Raw genomic sequence first — 12,311 nt, 5'->3', positions numbered from 1 at the left:
TTAACAGGACAACACACATTCATTTTTTGCAGGTTATTTTCAGAGCTACGGCGCTGATCCGTTCATGGTCGCTACTCACTCCGACGGAGGCCCTGGAGCGTTTGGTTACTGGATCTATCCGCTGGGAGACGGTAGCTCGGAATATCTTCAACCGGTTTGGATGGCGGTCATGTAATAGGATAGGCAATTAGTTTACCTATCTCTTTTTAGCCAGCCGGTTGTGGCATCCTTCTTTTGGCTAGTTTGTGTTTCTAGCCTTTTGGTTTTGTGTGAGCTCTTTTTTTCACGTTTTGCTTTTGGAGACTGTGAGACCTTGTTGGATCCTATTTATTTGGATTAATAAGATGTTGTATGCATTATTCTGATGCAGAGGCCAGGAAGACCACCTTTTCAAAAAAAAATGAGGGTCAGGTTAATGATGTTGCTATGGCGCATCTGGTATGTCCGCAAGGAAATAATCCATGCAAAACCAGCACCACCTGTGGAAGTCTCGTGCAGATTCTTAGCTAGCTATCTTGAATCTCTTCAATTCATTGTCATTAACCCAAATGTGTGAACATGCATACAGGAAAGACTCCCGTCTCAACTTGTTACCCGCTCATGGCTGATACATGCAATAACAACACCCCTTTAGCTAACCCATGGTCTCACCCACCGGCTGGGCATGTTAAACTTAACACCGATGGGTCAGTCCTAAATGGAATTGCCAGAGCATGTATGATTCTTCATGATGGGAGCATTATTTTCAGCTCATGTCGGCATCTATTCTCCCGTGACGATGTTCTAGAGACGGAGATTTTGGCAATAAAGAAAGGCCTAATGTTGGCCTTCCAATGGAGCAATCTACCTATCCAAGTTGAATATGATTGTCTGGAAGCCGTAATGATGGTGCAGAGTGTTGTTACGAATAGGTCTAAATTTGCTTTCTTTAGTCCAAGAGAGATCAAGGATAATCAACGCGAGGAGCACCGCACGGCGTACAAGAGCTTTTCAGGCATGTACAGACGTACGGTATACATTGACCCGAGGAAAGCATGTGGTCTGAACCCATGCACTTCCGAACAGCTTGTTGAATCAGGCCGGCCGGTAAATGAGGTCAGGTCCATGTTTGGTTAATTTCCCCCTGGATCCGCGGCGCGGCGGGCGGTGCCGGGACAGCAACCGCTGCAAGCCCACACGCACGTACTCGTGGACTTGTTCTTCGCCTTGGCCTCCTCCTGTTTCCTCCAAAGCCAAGAAAATTAATGATGAATGGCGATCCACGTCGCACTCACAAACCATACCGCAGCCGCTCTCCTCTCTCTCATGAAGTCGCCAGATTTGATGGTGTGCACGCACCAGTCAGTACCGACATCTACACGCGTACGTAACGCCGACCCATCTCCAAGACATTATGACCACCTTGCATGAACAGTTACCTGAAGCCATAGCCATCCACCTGTCCAGTCCAGAAAGCGACCGAGAGAGAAGGCCGGAGCAGTACTACAGTCACGCACCGGCACGATGAAGGCGAGACAGACGAATCAATGTACTACCACCAGTGTGTAACCGGTACGGAGATTAGTAGTAGTTGGCGGCGTGCACATGCGAAGAAGAAGAGACTTAAACTGAAAGGCGTGTGTGTGCAGGGAGCCACTGCTGGCTGGCGCATTCATTCGGCATGCACGACAGGGTAGCGTAGCCTACTACAGTACGACGCCTTTGTTGTTCTTGTTGGACAATCTACGGAGTAGTAGTACTAGTACTCAGGAGTCAGGATTGCTAGTACTGTAGTACATGCTTCATGGGTACGCATAGTTCTTGGACTCAAATCTTGCAAAAGGGTCAATTAACTGCCCATCCAATCTGAACATGGCGCTAGTGAGTGACCACCACAAGATTGATGTTAAAAATAATGAGAACAGAGGGAAAGAAGTCCCCTGTCTTATTCTTATAGAAGGATGAGGAGACTCGAACCCAGGCCGGCTACAGCAACCTTTGTGCTGTCCGCCACTCCACCTAGGAGAGCTCCTTACAAGATTGATGTTGACGCAGTGTACCTAGCTTTATCATCATCATTGCTCGTAAACAAGAAGGGGGTTGGTTTGGAGGCTCTCAGCCGCAGACAGGACACTGCATAGATTAGACATATATCAGCTTGGTTATACGGGCCCGGAGCATAGATTAGACATGCATATATCAGCTTGGTTACATCCGTACTCCTTTCGTCCTTGAAAGAGTGTACTTTCAACTTTGTTGAAAATTTAAAAAAATTATGTTTGACTGTATTTATACAATAATATATCAACATTTATGCCATCAAATTAGTAGCATTAGATTCATGATAAAATATATTTTCGTCATATACCTATTTGGTTTCATAAGCATTGATATATTTTGCACAAACTCGAATAAACTTTGAGATAATTTGACCCTCCAACAAAGTTGAGAGTACACTCTTTTAAGGACGGAGGGAGTATGTAGTTCGAGCTAGGGCCCCAACTGTGCAGTTGTTTGCATTCTTAATTATCTCTACATGCACGCACGCGTGTCTACCGGCGAACTACGCACTCTGACAGCTACAGATTATCGGTACACAGCAACATTCTTCATCTGCCATATGCTGCGCCAGCTTGGAAGAAACAAGCAGCTGTGTACATGTGGTCTAGTGCCTATAAACGTGTTAGTCTTTCTTATATTCTCTAAATGAAGACAAAAGATATATACATACAAGGGTGGCAGAACAGTGTAGACGATTGTGCATGCTTAATTCAGCCGTAGCTGGACTCATTTCTTCCCATCTTGAGATTATTAAGATGCCATCCGGACATGCTGTTTGCGTTTCCCGCTCTTCTTCAATACAACCATAACTCCCTAATCAATCATCATACCATAACAAACTCCCTAGTCAATTTGTTTAAGGATGTGGCGATTTCAGCTCAAACATATCTTGTGGACTTGGTCTTGGCCCACGCAAGTCACACCATCATCATTCATCAGCAAGAAACGGGTGAACTGAATTCATAGATTGATGCTACTCATTCAGCTCATTCATCACCAGCGACTGTAAACATCCCATCGTAATCGAATGATCAACTCACACTCTATATATACCGTGGCTGGATGGCGGAGATGAAGCTTGATATTACATTGATATGCATATGTTCCTATTAGGAAACAGTTTTACGGTCTATCTTGTTTCCTTTGAGATATTGGAGTCCACCAAATTCAAACCAGCTCGTTGGTTGCCATGCAATTATTAATCTGGAAAGAAACTCTGGATTATGATTTACGTTCTACGTCCACTTACTAGATCAGTTGTGACCACATCTTGTGTCACGTGAATCATGATACTAGATCAATAAGGTGCCTTGCCGTAGGGGTGCTCATCCCAAAGACGTGGCCAAGAGAGTAAAAATCAAACAGTATGATGCGTTAGTAGGAAGGCAAGTTTAGCACATGTATTCAACATGAAAACTGATTTTCTGGTTCGAGAGAAGAAGAAACATTCACTCCCTACCAGAAGCAAGACATCATCGAGCACAACACAATTATGGGATTATAATCCATCCAAAATGCAAGCATCATCTGGTCAAGAGATTAGAAAAGCTAATTACCTGATATTAAGTTCAGTACTAAGAGCGGGAACATAAGTGAGCAAAAGCCAGACACGGTGCCAATGGAGACGGTAAAACTACAAAGTCATAGTTAGGCATACTAATATATAGCTTGGTTCAACTACCTTGTCGATTAACTCCATGGGTACCATTCCATATGAACCTAATGCGAATAGTTCGTGAGATAGGTGACAACAAAATGGTTTTTGCATAGACAATGCACTTGTGATTTTGTACCATAACCTTTTAAAACGTACAGATAATGTCAATGGTTTCCCCCTTTTAATCTTGAAGGCAAAGACGCATAACTGATATTCTTTGATCCCTGTCACCTTGACAAAGTCTGACGAATTGGTTGTTATTATGGCCCTCGTATCCATACACATCATCATTCAAACTTGTCTCTTAGCACTGATCATCATGTCCTTAACTGGTTCATTAAGATGGTCCTTGATATTGTCTTTTGTAAAGAGGTAGGAGAAATACTGGAAAAGGAAACATGCATCGGTCATGGTCGGGTATTACGATACTATTTATAAGATGATGCATATTTTAAGTCATTACCATTTGTAAGACGATGCATATTTTAAGTCCTTACCATACTTTGCCCGGGAGCGACAAGTGTCTTTTCATCTCACAAACATAATACTTGATGGCAGGGTTGGTTGAACGAATGAAAAGACAATGGCGCTTGATTTCGCACGAGGAAATGTCCAATTCATCTGCATAGACACATCAAGTCTGAAGACGTTGAAACTACCCAACTATGGTCATGCATGATTGGCATTTGATCTTAGTCCAATGTATGAAAAAGATTTCTAAGTGCAAGCAAAGCCGAACCCTAGCACCTACAACATCGTCTACGACACTTCCAAATCGCCTCCCTTGTCCAGATGAAACCTTGTAGTTCATATCGTCTCCCATGCCATCGGGGGCACGATTGGAGAAGCGAGAGAGTGACCAAGCCAACCAATCAGATAAAGTGACCATGTTGTCAATACCGGCGATCATGGCTCCCTCCACCTCGACGTCGTGCCTCTCTGGTCTCCTCCTCAGCCTCCATGGCGTTGCCCTCTCAGTCACAAATGTAGCATGCAGCCCTGCACCACAACTATAAAAAGCTACAAAATTTACCATTCGTTCATATCAATCAACTGATGAGATAATCAAAATCAACGCATTTTAAGATATTGTGGATCATATATCACTACTTTGGTAACCTATAAGAGTTATAGCAACAATACGTAGCATAATTTCTAAGTAATCCCTTTCTCTAAAGGTTTTTTCCATTCAAGTTTCTAGTGTTCTGTTCTAGTACATGAGCATTATTGCCCTGATTCGTCTAGTTTGCAGTTAATCATTAAGAGAACAGAGTGCATGATTGAAAAATATACAATAGTACATAATGCACACATAATATAGCCGTTGACTTGTAGTTCACTCAGCACCACCCCGATGATGCACGCCTTCCTCGTGTAATACTAGCAGTATAGTGAATTAAACCACAACACTTGTGGGAAATTCCTGCCACGAGTATCTTGAAATTCAACTTTTGAATAGCAACATCCATATGTCAGAATCATCCTTGCATTGCATTATTCTAAGAGCAAAAGTGGTGTCTCGTGGCTTGAATTTAGTTAATCTGAAGAACTATAATCCCTAGCTTACAAGGAGCATGCATGATCTTAGTGAAGTTACATACCTCGTGATGGACCAACTGATGATGAAGGAGCTCTCTAGAACGTATGTCCTGGTCTGCAAAGCCAACCAAAAAACAGAGGAGGCAAAGGATTAGGTACGCAGCAATAAGAAGAACATACACATAAACCATAGGGCAACACTACACCTCGGGGAAAGCTCGAGAGGACGCCCCAGGTAACGAAGAGTCGTGACCTGAGCTGCGGCAGCATGGCCGACACCGGCGACCTCACCAGCCCGATGAGACAGTAGAGCATCTGGCAGAAACACACAAGAGGATGCAGAGCCCAGAACCGAGCAGATCGAGAGAGAAAACAAAGAGAAGCGATATATGGCAAGCTGGCTGGCAGGTGGTGTATCTCAATTCTCAAGGACGCAGTCTATGGGAGTTGGAGAGGCCTCTCGACACTTCGACTGGAGCAACGTCGTCACTTCGAAGTAGAGACGTGAGGAGCAGCAGCTCACGAACTGACTAGGGGAGGGGATAAGAGAGGAGATTACCTTGCTTCCAGGAGCCTCTTCAATACCACGGCTCCCGATTTGCCAGCGAGGACACGGGGTGGCGACGTAGTGAGTCGTTGATCTTCCTCCACATCCTCCTCAAGGCGGGTGGTTGGTTGGTCGCGCGAGACCCTAACAGCTAAAGGGTACGATGTATCAGCGAAGGGGGCAGATGCGTCCTTGTACCAGTAGCCAGTAGGGGCGGCAGGGCAGGCAGTCGGAGCTCGCCGGGGTCAGTGGAGAGAACAGGCGGTGGAGGGCAAATCAAAAGAAAGACTGGACGAGAAAAAACCTAGGTGTCTCACTGTTGGGGATGAAGCAACGAATTCGTAGAAGCCACGTGGCGTGAGGCTATGCGAAATCCCAAGAATGCCCTCTACGGGGCACCGAACTCACATACAGTGGCACGAGCGATCCTACTGAAAAACGCACGCAACGAGCACCCTCCTAGTCACGGCCACTAATAGACACAATGTAGGATCAGAAGTATGTCTAGAGGGGGATGAATAGACTACTAGCAAAAAGTAAAGAACTATTTTTCCAATTTTAGCTCTTGGCAGATTTGAACTTCGCTAAGCAATATAAGAGTGCCATACACATGCAATTCTAGAGTATAGGCAGCAGAAAGTACGGACATGCAAGTGCAAGTAAAGTACAGAGTAGAGTAGAGTTTGAGAGAACCGCAAATACAAGTTGACACGGTGAAGATTTTGACCCGTCGTTCCGATATATGATGTTATCGTGCGTCCACGTTGATGGAGGCTTCGATCCATGAAAGATCTAAGATCGTGAAGATCTTGGTTGCAAGATCCATGGAGGAACCGAGCCCACGAAGAGCTCACACCCATGAGGGTCCACGAATGAGAAACCTCACATGTCCCACCATGGCTTATGCCCACGAAGGACTGACATCACTAGGGTAGATCTTCACGAACTTCTTGGCTTCTCCACAATAGTTGGAGACATCCAAGCATACATTGTCGATCTAGGAGGCACCACACTGCAAAAGGTAATAGATGTTATTGTTTATGATGAACTCGTTGCTCTTGTGCTTCAAAATATAATCTCCTCAACACTCAAACACTTCCACATATTTCTGGCTTTGGTAGGAGAGGTTTAGGTGGAAAGCAATGAGGTGACTAAATCACAAAGGATTGATGGTTGAAGTGGAATCCCAATGAAATCAACACAAGGAGCTGGAGCTCTTTCTCTCAGAAAAATGGATAAGAGTTGGGTTTGCTTCGAGAGACACTGATGGAGTGGGTGGGGGTATATATAGCGATGACCAGAAATCTAACTGATGCACACACTTTTCCACACATTGGTGAGACCGACTGAAATGACTCGGTCAGGCTGATATATACAAAAGGTGGAAAATTTTGATAGCTCGGTCACACCGGGTGAAATAGATTGGTGGCTCCAATGACGTCGACACTATGAACACATCAGTGACACCGATTGAAGCTGATGAGATATTCCGAACGAATTTCAGTTGGTAACATAAGATTGGCACGGTGACTTCCGTGAGTCCGAATGAAAATCTTGATGAGACCGAATCAACTTGGGTTTGGGACAATGGCTATATCTGATTTGATCGGCGACTCTAATTGGATCATGTTCGGTGGTTCCGAGTGGAGTCTAGGGTTGATATAGTGGGCATTGTGAAAGTAAATAATGTTTTTGATCTCTGAGCACTTTGCGCAATGAACTCATCTTGTCAACCTCATCTCCTTTTAATAGTATCAACATACCTATGGACTCAAGGTGATATTTGATCACTTAAATATAGAAAGGATGAGTCTTGAGGCTTGATCCAATACTTCCCTATTTTGAGGAGTTTACTTTCATCTATATATGTTGACATGAATTACCAAAACCACCCAATGGATTAGATGCACTTTCACATGGCCCACGAACTACGGGTCCCACATGCCAAATAGATAAGGCCAAATTCGGGAAGTCATGGGATGGCATGACGCGGTGATCGCGTTAAGTGCATGCAGTGACCGCAGAATAATAGGCTTGGCTTAGGCAGGTTTTTTTCCTTTTCTAATCGAAGTACAAATAAGAAAGCGGGTAGAAGAAAAGAAGTTACTTTGACATATCATGAAAACCCTATAATCTCTCTCACTCGTTTCTCTCTGCCTAAACACTGGTGGTCATTGTCGGCAACAACACATGGCATCAGAGCCTCGAGCTAGGTCCAGGGGCCATGGCCTATGATGGTAGAACCCAGCGGAGGCGGCAGTGGCGCGGGGCACCGCGTCGGGCACTCCGCTGCGACTATGGGTTGTGAGAGCATCTCCAGCCGCGCCCCCAACAAGGCCCCCCAGGCGACTTTTCGGTTGCCGGCGCCAAAAAATCGATCCAGTAGCGCCCTCAAGGGCCCAATTTTCACCGGCGGACCCAACCCAAACCCGATGCGCTCGGGAGCGCCGAGCGAATCGTTTTTGGCGCGAAAGAGCCGCGGGCCCTCCTTGCCAACGACTCATCTCGCTTCTCGCCGCTTCGTCGTCCTCATCGCCTCGTTTCCCGCGGCAAATCAATGCAAAAGCTGTCGCGCGCTGCCGCGCCGGTCAGCCTCCGCCATTGATGCCTCACGGGCGGCGCAGTGAAGGCGTGACGACGCGCGTCCCCGCGCATGCCACGCGTAGACGAGGCGGCCACGCGTGCTCGCACGGCCTCCGCCTATATAAGCCGACCCCAGCACGCTGGTGGCACGCACAGAGTCTCCACCGCCGACGCGCCCTCTCTCCCCTTCCTCCCTCTCCCCTCGCCATCCCAGTCCAAAAAAATGGCCGAACGATTCCCAAGCGACGGCGCGGCGGCGAACGGCTTCGGTCGCCGCCACCTTCACGAGGACGAAGCTCGGCTCCTCTTCGAGGCCGAGTACCCGGTCCCGCCGGACATGCGGGTGCCCGGGGCGTGGAGAATCAGCGCCGGCGGGGTCCCGGTGCCACCACCGCCCACCGGGGCGGCGCGGCGTGCGGAGATCGCGCGTATCCGCGCCTCTCTGCCGCGGACGGCGAGGGAGGGGCCACGCTACGTCCCCGATAGCCCGCTCTGGGAGCCGTACTTCCGTCGCTGTCACGCGAGCAGCTCGAGGCCGCCCCCGGAGTACGAGGAGATAGCCCGGCGCGGCTTCTCCGACGCGGACGCCCTACGGTGGGCGCGCGACGACTACCTCCAGACTGAGATGGCCCAGCAGACCCAGGCCCTGGAGGAGATCGCCGCCCACAAGCGTGGGCGCAAGGATGAGCACGGCGTCGTGATCCTCGACAGCGATGATGACAAGAACGCCGCCGGACCTTCCAACCCGCCGCGCCAACCGGGGGAGGGTTGCAGCAGAGACGGCGGCCACGGCGGAGGCGGCGGCGGCGACGGCGGCGGCGACTACACGCGGTTCTACAGCCTCCTCGGCATGTAGAACTGCAAGGGCGGCGGCCGGCGAGGAGCGGCGAGGCGAGCGAGACGGCGGGCGGGCCTAGTAGTGTGTTTTTTCTTTTTGTAAAATATTTTAAATATGTATGAATGGGCGTGTCTGTGCCGTGTTTGGTTGAATTTGGTTTGAAATCGCCGAAATATGTATGAACTCGCCGAAAATGGTTGAATTTGAGCCATGTTTGTGCCGTTCAAAAAATTCCGTGGACGCCGCGACTGGGTGGCATCACACCCCCAGCGCGCGTTTTACGCCGGTGCGCCCCTAGGGGCGATTTTTAGCGCCTCCTAGGGGGGACCAACGGCTGAAGATGCTCTGAGCCGCATATGGAGCAGGACGAGGTGTGGCACGGAGATGCAGATCGTGCAGCACACGGTGAAGGAGCACGTCGCCTCTTCGTCGTACCCAATGCTCACCCAGACATGCTACACTAGGTGGCCGATCTTGATGCGCGTCAAAATGTAGGCGCAAGGGATCTGGGATCCCATGAAGCACGACGTCAGATCCGATTGGGGGTGAAGGAATGCCCTCACGGTGATCCTGCAATCCGTTCCACCGGAGATGTTGCGCGTCATCGAACATAGTGCGCACGATTCGCGTCGTCGTCGAGCTCGCCAGGGAGGCCAAGGCACATAAACTGCGTCGGGGATTGATAACATGGCTTTCAAGGACGGTGAGTCTATCAAGGACTTTGCGCTCCACTTTCCTGGGTCGTGACTAAATTGCAGGTGTGTTCGCACATGAACACGTCATCGTGTATCTCCAACGTCGAGGGTAATGCACCGCGGCTCCCATCGAAGGAGATCCGTCCGGAAACGCGGTACGCAAGACAATCCGGTGGGTGCTTTTGTGGACCCGAAACCCCACACGCCCGGGAGGGACCCCGTCCGGGCGCACGGCGGCTATGGGCTGCCCTAGGTCGACCTGATCGCCCCTAGGGCCTCGAGGTTCGCCGCCCTGCAACAAGAAGAACAGACGAAGAACGAGGAAGAAGAAGAACTAGGGTTAGGGAGAAAAGATAAAAGATAAAAAGTGGTAGATGATTTGATCGATTGTGTGTTGTTCAATCGGCCGTCACCCTTTAGATATATAAGAGGAAGCTGGACTTCCCGTGCAAAGAAAAGGCTTGGATTCACGTCCAAAACCCTAGTCAAATTCGGATTGGTTTTGTCCGAACTTTCCAAAATTGTTCGGTTTAAACTGGCTGCACCTTGCGGGTCTTTTTTGTTGTGGTAAACAATCTCAGATGGAAACGAGCCCAAAAGCAATCTTGACTGCTTCGACGAGACGAACAACTTTCATGTTGAACGTGTTTTGATCAGAGGTCATCTTGAGGGAGTTTTCGGCTGTTTTCCGAAGCCTGCGACAAAAAAATCCAAAACCCGGACAAACATCCCCGGAGTGTCCGGCCATCCTCGGAGAAATCCAAAACCCGGATGATCATTCCCGGAGTCTCCGGCCATCCTGATGCAGCCACGCATTTTCAGCCGTAACTTTTGCATACGAACTCCGATTAAGATGTTTCTTATATAAAAATCGATCGTTTCGACGAGACGAAGACAATCTATGTAGGAAATTTTCTCCTATGAGGCCATCTTGGGGGCGTAATAGGCCAAATAGTGTTTTGAATATAAAATTTGAGTATTTCAAACACAACATCGGCCTTAGAGATGAGACTGGATGGCTATGTCCCAAATATGAAAGTTTCTTATTTTGACGATACGGAACTTTCTCACTTTGGGCACTTGTCCATTTGAGGCCTTCTTAATTATGTTTTCAACCATGCCAAAATCTGGTGTCAACACATGCCTCCCTGTTTTTCAGCAAAGCTTGTGTGCCGAAAAATAACTTCTGCATAGCTTTTTCTAAGGACAATGTCAACACTCCATCGGCCATTTGCATGTACTTAGGGTGATAAGTATATATCAGTCATTGCTTGTTTGAACATTTCGATGCAAACTTGGGTGAAAACTTCTCAACTTTTATAACAATCCGGTGATAAGGTTTCATAGATCAAAACCATCCTCCGAACCATATTGTTCACCCTTTAGAGAGGATTTTGCATATAATCAAGAATGAACTTCCTCTAATACTTACTTTGCCTGCATAAAAGTTTCATTAGTGGCCGAAGCGGTGGGCTTCGGTTCGGCCTTACCTATGTTGACAAGACCTAGCATCGGCTATTGATAGAAATGCAATACATCATGGTTAACATTGTAGCCGGATGCTTGCTGTGCCAACTCTTTCGAATTGTCATGTCTAGATATATGAACAATTTTAAAGCAACCCAAGGTAAATCTTGCATCTAGACATACCAAAAGATAAACTATAAGTGATTCGTCAAAACATTGATAATCCTCGGATATTTGTTGCACTACTAACAACGAATCACCGGAAGCCTCAATATGTATAGCACCTATAGCAAGGCAAAGCTCCAATCCAAATGACAATGCATATTCGGCTTTGATCATTTGTGCATAAATATTTTAAGCGGCATGAGGCTTCACAAAATAGCACCATAAGGAGATATATAAACAATACCAACACCTTGGCCATTCCTACAATTTTAACCATCAAAAGTAACCTCCATGGTACTAGAAAGACTAGGACAATATCAATGAACATGTACTTTGTTTTGGTCTCCAATTGAACTAAGGACGATGTCAGGATACTACTGTTGGGGAACGTAGCAGAAATTCAAAATTTTCCTACGTGTCACCAAGATCTATCTATGGAGAGACCAGCAACGAGTAGAAAGAGAGTGCATCTACATACCCTTGTAGATCGCTAAGCGGAAGCGTTCAAGTGAACGGGGTTGATGGAGTCGTACTCGTCGTGATTCAAATCACCGATGATCCTAGTGCCGAACGGACGGCACCTCCGCGTTCAACACACGTACAGCCCGGTGACGTCTCCCACGCCTTGATCCAGCAAGGAGAGAGGGAGAGGTTGAGGAAGACTCCATCCAACAGCAGCACAATGGTGTGGTGGTGGTGGAGGAGCGTGGCAATCCAGCAGGGCTTCGCCAAGCACCATGGGAGAGGAGGAGTAGGGAGAGAGGTAGGGCTGTGCCAGAA

General features: G+C 47.6%; 1 long non-coding RNA gene across 3 annotated transcripts; it reads right to left on the bottom strand.

The window, feature by feature from the left end:
• Window positions 1–3,626: 3,626 nt before the first annotated feature.
• Window positions 3,627–5,882, bottom strand: LOC119361739. 3 transcript variants are annotated; one of them, XR_005172957.1, is made up of 5 exons: window positions 5,796–5,882; window positions 5,443–5,551; window positions 5,299–5,351; window positions 4,195–4,707; window positions 3,627–4,081 (listed from the first exon to the last, which is right to left on the bottom strand). It is a non-coding gene; the product is annotated as an uncharacterized LOC119361739 (long non-coding RNA). The 3 variants fall into 3 exon arrangements; XR_005172955.1 differs by lacking the exon at window positions 5,796–5,882 and having other exon boundaries at window positions 5,443–5,787; XR_005172956.1 differs by lacking the exons at window positions 3,627–4,081; window positions 5,796–5,882 and having other exon boundaries at window positions 4,262–4,707; window positions 5,443–5,788.
• Window positions 5,883–12,311: the final 6,429 nt, after the last annotated feature.

The sequence above is a fragment of the Triticum dicoccoides genome, chromosome 1A, assembly GCF_002162155.2.
Source record: "Triticum dicoccoides isolate Atlit2015 ecotype Zavitan chromosome 1A, WEW_v2.0, whole genome shotgun sequence".
NCBI lineage: Eukaryota > Viridiplantae > Streptophyta > Magnoliopsida > Poales > Poaceae > Triticum > Triticum dicoccoides.
The sequence above is the reverse complement of the archived record's forward strand: the minus strand, read 5'-3'. Positions and strand labels throughout refer to the sequence as shown.